This window comes from Oncorhynchus mykiss, chromosome 2 (assembly GCF_013265735.2).
Source record: "Oncorhynchus mykiss isolate Arlee chromosome 2, USDA_OmykA_1.1, whole genome shotgun sequence".
NCBI lineage: Eukaryota > Metazoa > Chordata > Actinopteri > Salmoniformes > Salmonidae > Oncorhynchus > Oncorhynchus mykiss.
The window spans coordinates 65,025,646-65,033,618 of record NC_048566.1 but is presented as its reverse complement, the minus strand read 5'-3'; positions in this window follow the sequence as shown (position 1 = coordinate 65,033,618).

Below are 7,973 nucleotides of genomic sequence, written 5' to 3'. Positions count from 1 at the left end.
CCATTCTGTAAGCTTGTGTGGCCTATGACGGTGCTACAGTGAAAGTCACTGAGCGCGTCAGTAAGGCCATTCTTCTGCCAATGTTTATCTATGGAGATTTCATGGCTGTGTGCTCGATTTCATAACCTGTCAGCAACCGGTGTGGCTGAAATAGCAGAATCCACTAATTTGAAGGGGTGTCCACATACTTTTGTATATATAGTGTACCTTCCCTACCTGTGTACTTCTATTTACTTAGCAGATGTAAGCCATTGCCCTAGGAATTCCAAAAAGAATAAGAGGATACTTTGAGTGATATCTTCCCGTTGAAAATGAAATGTGTTTGTTCGGTAATGAATAAAGCATGTGCTCATCAGAGAAGAAGGTGGGGATGCTGAAAAATACTAAAAGAAACATGAGCCAAACATGAATAATTAAACTAAACCTTGACATGTGAAGTCATTATGTTCTGTTGCAGACTCTTGTATGGCAGTGTGCAGGATGCGTTTATGTTAACATGTCTAGAAAATGCCTTGACCTCTCTCTGCCCTGATGCTAGAGTCAGTAGGTTCTGAGGAACATACAGTGGTTCTCAAGCAGTTATGTTTTTAAAGTGTTGAAAGTACCTGCCATATGTAAAACTAACAGAAATGGCTGAACAGAGAATAGTTGAGTCCAACGAAAGAGAACACAATTGGCACCAAACAGGGCTGTATAGAAGAATCAATAGGACATTTCTGTGGACAGAAAACTGCAGAGAGAGTTGAATTAGTCAAAGTGCATCGACACCCCCAAAAAAAACGAACTTGCTTTGCTGAGGGGATTTCTATTTTGCTGATAAGCCCAGCATTGCATTGTCATTAAAAGGTGCTTTTAATTCGTTTAGAGGATTGGACCAATTTCATTTAACCATCAAAAATCTCCCCACCCACTGCGACACATTTGTTGTCAAAATGCAACCGCTAAAACATATCTGAGACCAAAGTGTTTTTGATATATGTTGTTATTGAACCGTCATTACTGAGCAGATGCATCCAGCACTGATATCAGTCATTGGACAGTACAGGCTCTGATTAAATCTCAATTACAGATAATCCCTGTGGTGGCTGATAATGGCATTTCAGATGCAGGGAACTTGGCAATCAATGTGGAATGGTCACCATCAGAGAGTTCTGAGAGCTCTTAAAGACATGGAATGAAATTGGATTAGAGCAACAGTTACAACAATAAATCAGGATAATGAAAACAGGGCCGAGTCAATTTAAGGAAAATGTAATCTCCATTGGCTAATCATGCACCATCCTTATCGTAACATTTCCAATATGGTTGAATACTCACCTGATTTATTGTAGTTGTTTAGGTTAAGCTAAATATTGATTGTTATTAGGTGGGACTTGCAAAGCAAAAGTCTAAACTTTACATCTTCGTCATACTTCTTCTTCTTCTTCTTCACGCTACTCCTCTTATACCATTTAAGCTAGAAACGCCATTCAAACTTTAAAACCTGTGGACCGGTCTGGATTGATTTGCTTACATTTACATTTTTATATATATTTTTTGTCCATTCTAAAGCTCCCCATTGTGACAGCATGGCTTCAACATTCACTGTAAACAATGTAACTTTTGACATAACTCAGGTACTTTGGCCACTTGCCCAAGAAGTTAGACAAAAGGTTAGAGGGTATGACATATTGGTCTACTTCCCTACAGTGGTTTAAAGTAAGTCAACATTATTTAATGTACTACTTGAGTCAGTTTTTGGGGTATCTGTACTTTACTATTTATATTTTTTGTTAACTTTTACTTTACTTGTCACAATCGTCGTAAGAAGCGGACCAAAGCTTCGTAAGAAGCGGACCAAAGCTTCGTAAGAAGCGGACCAAAGCTTCGTAAGAAGCGGACCAAAGCTTCGTAAGAAGCGGACCAAAGCGTCGTAAGAAGCGGACCAAAGCTTCATAAGAAGCGGACCAAAGCTTCGTAAGAAGCGGACCAAAGCTTCGTAAGAAGCGGACCAAAGCTTCGTAAGAAGCGGACCAAAGCGCAGCGTGAATGCATCATTTTAATGGATGACGAAAACACAAAGTAAACTGAACAAAACAATAAATGAATAACGCCCGTGAAGCTATATACCAAATGTGCTGACACAAGCAACTAACATAGACAATCACCACCACCCACAATGACAAAACAGGCTGCCTAAATATGGTTCCCAATCAGAGACAACAACTAACACCTGTCTCTGATTGAGAACCATATCAGGCCAAACACAGAAACAGACAAACTAGACATCCAACATAGAATGCCCACTCAGATCACACCCTGACCAAACATAACATAGAAACATACAAAGAAAACTATGGTCAGGGCGTGACATTACTACATTCCTAAAGAAAATAATGCACTTTTTACTCCATACATTTTCCCTGACACCCACATTTTTTCGTTACATTTTGAATGCTTAGCAGGACAGGAACATGGTCCAATTCACCCACTAATCAAGATAACACCCCTGATCCTCCCTACTGCCTCTGATCTGGTGGACTCACAAAACCCAAATGCTTCATTTGTAAATGATGTCTGAGTGATGGTGTGACTCTGGCTATCCGTGAATAAAAACATTTAAAAAATTGTGCCATCTAGTTTGTTTAATATAAGGAATTTGATTTATGATTTATACTTTTACTTTAACTTCTGATACTTAAGTATATTTTAGCAATTACATTTACTTTTGATACTTAAGTACATTTAAAGCATAATATTTTGATACCTAACTCAAGCAGTATTTTACTGTGTGACTTTCACTTTTACTTGAGTCATTTTCTATTCAAGTACAGTGCATTCGGAAAGTATTCAGACTTTTTACATATATATTTTTTTAACTCTACAGCCTTATTTAAACCTGGATTAAATTGGGGGGTTTGCCGCCTCATCAATCTATGCACAATACCCCATAATGACAAAAAAAACACATTTTTAGAAATGTTTGCAAATTTATTAAATAAAAAAATATATATATATCACATTTACATAAGTATTCAGACCCTTAACTCAGTACTTTGTTGGATCACCTTTTTTTCAGTGATTACAGCCTTGAGTCTTCTTGGATATGCTTCTTGGACAAGCTTGGCACACCTGTATTTGAGGAGTTTCTCCCATTCTTCTCTGCAGATTCTCTCAAGCTATGTCATATTGGATAGGAAGCGTTGCTGCACAGCTATTTTTAGGTCTCTCCAGAGATGTTTGATCGGATTCAAGTCCGGGCTCTGGCTGGGCCACTCAAGGAGATTCAGAGACTTGTCCCAAAGCCACTCCTCTGTTGTCTTGGCTGTGTGCTTAGGGTCGTTGTCCTGTCCTGTTGGAAGGTGAACCTTCGCTCCAGTCTGAGGTCCTGAGGACTCTGGAGCAGATTTTCATCAAGGATTTCTCTGTACATCCCCACAGCATTATGCTGCCACCACCATGCTTCACCTTAGGGAGGATTCCAAGTTTCCCCCAGATTTGACGCTTGGCATTCAGGCCAAAGAGTTTAATGGTAATAGACCACAGATAATCTTATTTCCTGTGGTCTGCGAGTCTTTAGGTGTCTTTTGGCAAACTCCAAGCGGGCTGTCATGTGCCTTTTACTGAAAAGTGGCTTCCGTCTGGCCATTCTACCATAAAGGCCTGATTGGTGGAGTGCTGCAGAGATGGTTGTCCTTCTGGAAGGTTCTCCAATCTTCACAGAGGAACTCTAGAGCTCTGTCAGAGTGACCATCAGGTTCTTGGTCACCTCCCTGACCAAAGCCCTTCCCCCCTGATTGCTCAGTTTGGCCTGGTGGCCTACTCTAGTGGTTGGTGGTTCCAAACTTCTTCCGCTTAAGAATGATGGAGGCCACAGTGTCCTTGGGGACCTTCAATGCTGCAGACATTTTATTGGGCAAATGCACACTGAATACAACAGGTGTAGATTATACTGTAAAATGCTTACTTACGAGCATGTTCCCAACAATGCAAAGATAAAAAGTAAGACAAATATTTGCTAAATAAAAAAGGAGATAGTAACACAATAAAAATAGTAACGAGGCTATACTGTGCAGGAGTATGAGGTAGTTGAGGTAATTGAGTTAGTACAGTATGTTCATGTACATATGGTAAATGTGACTAGGCAATTGGGAATATATAATGAACAGAGTAGCAGCAGCATATGTGAGGTTTGAAAGTGTGTCTATATGTAAGTGTGTGTCGTCAATATGCATGTGTGTGTGTGTGTGTGTGTGTGTGTGTGTGTGTGTGTGTGTGTGTGTGGGTGTGGGTGTGGGTGTGTGTGTGTGTGTGTGTGTGTGTGTGTGTGTGTGTGGGTGTGGGTGTGGGTGTGGGTGTGGGTGTGGGTGTGGGTGGGTAAAATCAAGTGAGTGTGCATAGAGTCAGTGCAAAGAAAATAGATAAATAAATACATTATAAAGGCGGTCAGTTTCAATAGTCCGGGCAGCCATTTGATTAATGTGGTGATTTGTTGTAGCAGGCCAGTGGGAAAGTCTCCAACTCAATCTTCATGATCAACAAATTGAGATACAGAGAAACATTGATATTGGGAAGACACACAGTTCCCTCTCTGCAGGCTGCAGATCGAAGAATATGCTTTTATTTCTCTAACAGTATCTATTAACTAATTCACTGGCATGTTCCTCAGATTCTAACCTTTGTAAAGCAATCCAAATCTGTTTGCTTCAGAAATATTCCACATTGATATGAAGTAGAGAACTAATTCAGATATTAGAATGAAGTGTGTATTTTTATTGATGAGTGCACTATTGTGGAAGATCAATCAATATGTGTTATTTTATCAGGTAAGTTGAGTGAGAACACATTCCCAACTAGGGACTGACCAGGACCAACCCTGCTAGCTTCAGAAGCAAGCCAGCAGTGGGATGCAGGGTGGTATGCTGCTGGCTAAGCCATGATGTAACAACTCATGTATACTCTACAAATGTTCTGCAATTATGTATTTTCAACAAAAGAGCATGCACTTATGATGAGCAATTCCCTGATAGTACAACATGGAGAAAAATCTAGAATAACGCGTGAAGCAGAAACCAAATCTCACATGTACTAGTGTTGCACCCTTATGAAAGCCATTGACCTGGATTACTCAACATTCATCTTCAAAAAATGCATAAAATATCAATCTTAACCGCTGAAGACTGAGGATGTGGAAGAGGGCATCTCCAAAGCAAATAATTAGTCTAATGTAATGTCATAGACATGATCATATGCAGTTGAAGTCGGATGTTTACATACACTTCGGTTGGAGTCATTAAAACTTGTTTTTCAACCACTCCACAAATTTCTTGTTAACAAAATATAGTTTTTGCAAGTTGGTTAGACCATCTACTTTGTGCATGACACAAGTCATTTTTCCAACAATTGTTAACAGACAGATTATTTCACTTATACATGTAATTCACTGTAGGTCAGAAGTTTACAGACACTAAGTTGACTGTGCCTTTAAACAGCTTGGAAAATTCCAGAAAATTATGCCATGGCTTTAGAAGCTTCTGGTAGGCTAATTTACAATTGGAGGTGTACCTGTGGATGTATTTCAAGGCCTATCTTCAAACTCAGTGCCTCTATGCTTAGCATCATGGGAAAATCAAATGAAATCAGCCGAGACCTCAGAAAAAAAAATTGTAGACCTCCACAAGTCTGGTTCATCCTTGGGAGCAATTTCCAAATCGCTGAAGGTACCACGCTCATCTGTATAAACAGTAGTATGCAAGTATAAACACCATGGGACCACACAGCCGTCATACCGCTCAGGAAGGAGACGCATTCTGTCTCCTAGAGATGAACTTCCTTTGGTGCGAAAAGTGCAAATCAATCCCAGAACAACAGCAAAGGACCTTGTGACGATGATGGAGGAAACAGGTACAAAAGTATCTATATCCACATTAAAAAGAGTCCTATAATGACATAACCTGAAAGGCCACTCAGCGAGAAAGAAGCCACTGCTCCAAAACCGCCATAAAAAAGCCAGACTACGGTTTGCAACTGCACATGGGGACAAGGATTGTACTTTTTGCCGTAAAATTGCCGTAATGACCATCATCATTAAACAAATCATTAAATTCCAGACAGAAAATATTTACACAAGAAGCAATCTAATATCACACAGACAAACTCTCAGTCTTTTAGTAAGTTCACCATTCTACGATTCTCACTGATAAACATCGCACGGCATTTCAACACAACGGCTCTTTATGTCATTATTTGATCTGATCAGTCAACGCCAATTTTTTTTCTAAAGTAATCTAGCATCATTTCATTTCAATCCAATAAGCAAAAAATAAAACTGTACCAATCTTCATGTTAAACTACTTAAACTACTTGCAAGTTGAAGAACATCATCCCAACCGTGAAGCACGGGGGTGGCAGCATCATGTTGTGGTGGTGCTTTGCTGCAGGAGGGACTGGTTTACTTAACAAAATAGATGGCATCATGAGGGCGGAAAATTATGTGGATATATTGAAGCAACATCTCAAGACATCAGTCAGGAAGTTAAAGCTTGGTCGCAAATGGGTCTTCCAAATGGACAATGGCCCCAATCATACTTCCAAATTTGTGACAAAATGGCTTTAGGACAAAGTAAAAGTATTGGAGTGGCCATCACAAAACCCTGACCTCAATCCTATAGAAATTTTGTGGGCAGAACTGAAAAAGTGTGTGCGAGCTAGGAGGCCTACTACAAACCTGACTCAGTTACACCAGCTCTGTCAGGAGGAACGGGCCAAAATTCACCCAACTTATTGTGGGAAGCTTGTGGAAGGCAACCCGAAACGTTTGACCCAAGTTAAACAATTTAAAGGCAATGCCACCAAATACTAATTGAGTGTATGTAAACTTCTGACCCACTGGGAATGTGAATAAATAAATCAAAGCTGAAATAAATAATTATCTCTACTATTATTCTGACATTTCACATTCTTAAAATAAAGGGGTGATCCTAACTGACCTAAGACAGGGAATTTTTACTGGGATTAAATGTCAGGAATTGTGAAAACTGAGTTTAAATGTATTTGGCTAAGGTGTATGTAAATTTCCGACTTCAACTGTAGCTTTGAAGGCCTCTCTACAGGGCTTCCCTATACGGAGGGCAGGCGGTGCCTGGGACGTAATGGTGGACTGAATCAGCTATGAAGAGTCAGGCAGTGCTGGAATGAAACACTAATTAAGAAATGCAGTCGTGTGTGCAGGCGGAACTAGTCCTAGCTCTGCTCGCAGCATGCTAATGAAGGCTGGCTTACCTCTCTGTGATCAGGTAGCTCACCAGGATCTAATTAGACCATCTATCTGCAAAGGGAATGAGATTACAGGACAGTGCTGGGCACTGCGCTGCATTCGTTACGTGTCGCAGTAAAGGCAGGCGTGTAGGTCATAGCTAAGTCATTACGTCTATTCAAATTGATCAAACTCTGACACAGCGTATTAATAGAACAATAAAAAAAGACGACATCAAGCAGATAGCTGCCTATAGTGTTATATTCTGTGGCCGATCCACTGGAGACTGTTTTTATGAGACTAACGACCAGAAAACCACTTCATGGTAGACGGATGAATAATTGTATTTATCAGTATCTTTTCACAGTTTATCTCGTCTCCAAATGGCCATATTCAACGTTTAATCCACTCTTATGCTAACGTACTGTCAGATGCCTCAGGTCATCCAATAAAACTAACACCCAGGATGCAATGAAGGTTCTGACTGGTTCAGCCAAGAAACGCTGGCGAAGCACTGACACTCATCATGCCAAGGTGGCATCCGGATCAGCCTGTATCAGTCATTTCCTATAACCTACTGGACAGTACCACATCTTCTCACCTGGAAATTGATATGCTGCAGGAGAGTTGATGATCAGAGCCAAGAAAATTGATATGTTGCAGGAGAGTTGATGATCAGAGCCAAGGAAATTGTCTTTTCATGTTTTTTTTCTAACAAAAGGGTGGACTTTTCAAGACT